Raw genomic sequence first — 5,393 nt, 5'->3', positions numbered from 1 at the left:
TAGAAGACTGAAGGGAAGGACGGAGGTCAGATAGAAGACTGAAGGGAAGGACGGAGGTCAGATAGAAGACTGAAGGGAAGGACGGAGGTCAGATAGAAGACTGCAGGGAATGACGGAGGTCAGATTTTAAACAGAGAACCAGCTCATCCTTTCAAAACCTTATTTGCTGGCCTGTCCTAAGGCTACACACCTTGTTGATGAGAAATGATCCCCTAAGCACTGCAACGGCCAATCACGAATGCAGGATTTCAGAGTGAAGTGCCCCTTGCGGACTTAGTGGAGCGTGATAGGTGAATATGTGATATTGGGAGAAGGTGGCCAGGCTCCACCAATGCAATCTCTCTTCCGGTGTCACTATGAAGATGTATTTAGGAAAGGAAATGCTGCTGTTTAACACTTCAGCCACCAGATGGCACCATACATCCACTCTCCGATCCAATGTGATGACAGAACTGCATGCTGGATTGCTGAGGAATGATGTGCGGCGCACAGAACACACACACATCCAATCACATGCAGTGGCATAAACATATAGAAGTTCTCTTGCCCTTTATTGGATGTTGGCAGTAAACACGGGTTCATCTCACCTCACTTCTTATCTTACTAAATCTGGTGATTTACACTTCCAACCAGAAACAGAAAGCCCTGGGGGGGGGGATCTACCCTCAGCATTGCGCTAAAGAAGGCCATTCAACTCGGAAAAATGGCGTCCTTGGAATTACTCTGATTGGGGATAATTCTGAGCAGGAGACTCATACTAGGGGGACGTACAGAAATGTGCAGGAGAAGTAGAAGTCCTGGTCACCACTGCCACCACTTCCTCCATATTGGATGTTCCTCCACAGTCTATAGACTAGAAGGTGCAGGAGAAGTGCGGAGTCCTGGTCACCACTGCCACCACTTCCTCCATATTGGATGTTCCTCCACAGTCTATAGACTAGAAGGTGCAGGAGAAGTGCGGAGTCCTGGTCACCACTGCCACCACTTCCTCCATATTGGATGTTCCTCCACAGTCTATAGACTAGAAGGTGCAGGAGAAGTGCGGAGTCCTGGTCACCACTGCCACCACTTCCTCCATATTGGATGTTCCTCCACAGTCTATAGACTAGAAGGTGCAGGAGAAGTGCGGAGTCCTGGTCACCACTGCCACCACTTCCTCCATATTGGATGTTCCTCCACAGTCTATAGACTAGAAGGTGCAGGAGAAGTGCGGAGTCCTGGTCACCACTGCCACCACTTCCTCCATATTGGATGTTCCTCCACAGTCTATAGACTAGAAGGTGCAGGAGAAGTGCGGAGTCCTGGTCACCACTGCCACCACTTCCTCCATATTGGATGTTCCTCCACAGTCTATAGACTAGAAGGTGCAGGAGAAGTGCGGAGTCCTGGTCACCACTGCCACCACTTCCTCCATATTGGATGTTCCTCCACAGTCTATAGACTAGAAGGTGCAGGAGAAGTGCGGAGTCCTGGTCACCACTGCCACCACTTCCTCCATATTGGATGTTCCTCCACAGTCTATAGACTAGAAGGTGCAGGAGAAGTGTGTAGGTTGGGATCACTTAGGTTGGGTGATGGTTCCAGATGGAGCTATGGTCAGATGTTGGGTTTGATCCTAGGCCAGCTCTCCATGGTCATGGATCAGCACATGTCTTGAATTGGCTCCACAATCATGTAATAAGGTCCAGCAGTAGTATTTATAAAACACGTTCACTTAAAGCCAATGCGTTTTGGGGTTCCAGTGGTCCCCCTTCATCGGGGCTTGGTGAATGTTGTATGAGAAGACCATACACTGAACATAAGTAGAATGATCCTGGAGAGTAGATCAGAGTGACAGTGTCAACTGCTCCAGAAGTTGGGTTAGGAGGCCTCGGATCCGTGCCACTCTGCACCGCGATGAAGCCCTCCGCCTGCTGGAATAGCACTTCCCTGACGATAGGTAGGTCACCTCACACCAGAGGGATCACACCTCCCAATGTATCCTGGCTTAGAGGGTGGGCCACTGATGGCCGAGCTGGTATCCGAGCCCTGTATATCTGGTATATACGGCCTCCCCCACGTCCGTACATTATTATAAAGGTTGCATTGATAACATGGAGGCATTCAGTGATCTCCTTCGAATGTATATTATAAAAAGCAGGAAATAGATTTTGCTTTTCTCCCCCAAATTCCTCATTATAATTCCGGAACCTCTGCAGCCTCTTTCTATGGCATTAATGAGGAGCCCCGACCCCTCCGTATCAGCCCATAGAAGTCTATGGTGGGTGGAGCCGCATGGTAATGCGATTTCCTGCTGGGTGCCTGATAATGGCGCTCGGCCCGTCCTTTCTTCTCCGCGACGGGAATATCTGCGATGTGTATCCGGGGGACTGTGATAGGGATCTGTGTGCAGGATAATTGTCCCCAGAATATGGCGGAAGGGACAAAGATATGGCTTCCTATTGGTGATCTGCTGTCCTGGGAACACAGGGGAAGTCATTAATGAGCCATTAAATTGGGGGGGGGGGACATGGGACTGCAAAATATAACCAGATTGAACAGCTTTAAATGTATCTTTTTTAAAAGCAAGCACTGTGGTGTCCCCCTCGCATAGTCTCTGTACAGCAGAACTAAGACTGGGGGAGCAGCACAAAGAGCAAATCAGTTGCTTCAGTGCGAGGAGCATGATAGGAGGAGAGAGCAGAGTGACAGATCAATGAGCTCATCAGTCTGCTGCTTCTCCTTTCACTATCCAGTCACAGGCTGGGGGAGGGACAGGACCTGGAGTCTGCATCAGTAACAAATCCAGTCCCCTTCCCTGCTAGACAGGGTTGTGCTGTGTGGCGGAGCTGTGCATATTTCCGGAATGGATAGAAAGTAATAGAAATCCTTTGGCAGGCGTAACGGCTCTGTGTGCTCAGCGGTTTGCCTGGAGTTCAGCTTTGGGCTCCGTTCACACTGGGGCGTAGCGCGACCGCGTGCCAAACGTTGACAATATGTGCACAAACACGGTACACGTTTGCGTTGCCATTACTAGGTAACGGCACCCCAAACGTGGCCGAGCAAACATGGTTTTTCCACGCGTGTTCGCCTGCATGAGAACGCGCACGAACATGCGGGGGGGGAAAAAACGGAGCGCATGTCGCCAAATTTGCGACATGTACTCTTTTTCTGCGGTTGGTGTCAGGGGCGTCCTGAGGTCGGGTGTCACCCGGAGCGGAGACCGGGTGACACCCCGCAGTGACGCCGTCGCGCGTGCGTGTGACATCATTGCGCACGTTCGGCTATCTAATTGACTCCTGCCGGCGGCCATCTTGGTGATGGACGTCGGCGGAGAGAGGAGGGAACGTTCACCCGGCGGGATGAGGTATGCCGCAGGGTCCACTCCTCACTCCTGACACTGTTTCATTGGTAACAGCTGGAATATTTTCTTTATACAATGTAACAATGTAAAAAATATCCCAACTGCTACAAATGACCACAAATATTGCGGGATCACCGACGGCTCCGTTCACACCGGGGCGTAGCGGGGACGTGTCTCCATTGGGTCCCTGGACGCACACCAACCTGCAGAAAAGGACCCATAAGGAGCAGATCTGACCTGGCTCCAGTCTGGATTCTGATTGGTCGCGGCTCTTTGTGTATTGCTAAGCACGCCCACGCTTGTTCTTTGCACATCGTTCTGTTGTATTTTCCTTGTACACGGATAGCAGGCGGAGATTCCCCCGTCCTCACAGAGCAGACATACCCCCGGTGAGCCCCGTCTGGTGATCACACTGGAGGTTGCGCCGGCTGGTGTCATTTAGAGAAATCCCATGGCCCCCGGGGCGGAGCGCGCTCCTCTGAGACGTCCCCGAGCTAGCAACACTGCCGGAGGTTCCTAGAGGAAGGTGCTGAGGATGGGAAGAGCCATGGCATTGCCATAGAGATCATCGAGGAGTTCAGCTCCTCCCGCACGTACAGCTCCGTCCGCACACAGCTGAGCCGGAGGCAGAGCGAGGGACTGATACCAGGGACTGCGCGGGCGCTCAGGAGCCCCAGGTAGGTTCTATCTCCCCTGCAGGTGATTCTTTCTCATTATACATATAGATATATAAAGAGCCTTTTTTAATGAATGTCTGTCAGACGTCTACAGGCGTCCAGCAAGCATTCTCAATGCTTTTCCAATGTACTGAATTTTTTTGGGGGGTCCCTAAATGCCTAATGAGCAACAAACGTGACAGACCTCATCTGGGGACACGGGGTCCTGAGGAGTAGGGAGTAGATCATGCCATATTTTTGGATTTATTGTGCACTCGGTGAGCTGGAATCCCCCCCCACTGCTGACCAAACACTCCCACGAGTCGGAACGAAGATTACTTTTTTGCCTGTTGCCCGTGACTTCTAGTGAGTTCTGTGAAGGGATGATTACAAATTATGGGGCCCCATAGCAAAATGTTGATGGGGCCCCATAGCAAAATGTTGACGGGGCCCCCAGCTGATTCTTTTTATCAGCTTGTAGTGTCAACTAATAACTCAAATTCCCCAATTACGTCGGCGTGACGGCGGCACAGATTGGCTCAAGGTTAGACTTTTTCACGGGTTTGCTTAAAATTCGAATGACATTGTGTTCACTTACCACAAGCATTTGATGCTTGTGCAGTCTTCCTGATGGGGCCCCCCTCCTACCCCAGGCCCCATAGCTGCTGCATGGGCTGCTATGGCTATTGTTATGCAACAGCATGCTTGTAAGAGGCTGACCAAACGCATCCACTGAATACCTGGAGGTGATGAGCTATTCAATAACATGGAATTTTTGCTCTTGGCACCTGCTGAGTATTTGAGATGTGCTTTAGGTGTAAACCGAGAGACTGTTGACTTTCACTGTGCACATGCTGCTTGTGTTTTTTGGAGTAAAGGATTGCATAAGGGTGATGGAGAGGGCAGATGTCTTCTCACCTGCCTTGGCGAGACACAACCAACACCCTATAAGGTTAAATCATCTTATCTCAGTAGCTTTTAAAGTGGACGTGAACTCAAAAAGAGTAGATTTGCTTTTATATAGAGAACAGCACTGCCCCCCCCCCCAACCCCCCCTTCTCCTGGCCGCCTCAGGTGGTGAATAAGGTAGGGATGGCCCTGACTACAGACTCCCAGAGGCAAAGGCATAATGGGATTTGCAGTTTCATCACAGCTGGAGGGCAGACGTTGCCCTCCCCTGCAGTGGCGTCACAAGGGGGGTGCGGCCCGCACCCGGGTGACACCATTGGAGGGGTGACACCTAAATGACTCACAGTCATTTTGGTGTCACCCCCCTCTGCAAAGTCGGGCGCTCGATCATGGACCGAACGCCCGACAGTATCAGGAGAGGACCCGGCGGCATACCTTATCCCGCCGGGTGACTGTCCCCTCCTCTCTCTGCCGGCGTCCATCAC

The 5,393-nt window shown here is 51.3% G+C and overlaps 1 protein-coding gene across 1 annotated transcript in view; it reads left to right on the top strand.

The window, feature by feature from the left end:
- Nucleotides 1-5,393, top strand: part of NAV2 (neuron navigator 2) — a 224,746-nt gene that overhangs the window by 129,795 nt on the left and 89,558 nt on the right. The window lies entirely within an intron of this gene.

Source organism: Nanorana parkeri, unplaced genomic scaffold (genome assembly GCF_000935625.1).
Source record: "Nanorana parkeri isolate BGI_ZX_2015 unplaced genomic scaffold, ASM93562v1 scaffold10, whole genome shotgun sequence".
In the NCBI taxonomy this organism is placed as follows: Eukaryota; Metazoa; Chordata; class Amphibia; order Anura; family Dicroglossidae; genus Nanorana; species Nanorana parkeri.
Note: the sequence above shows the minus strand (reverse complement) of the source record. Positions and strands in the feature narration are given on the sequence as shown.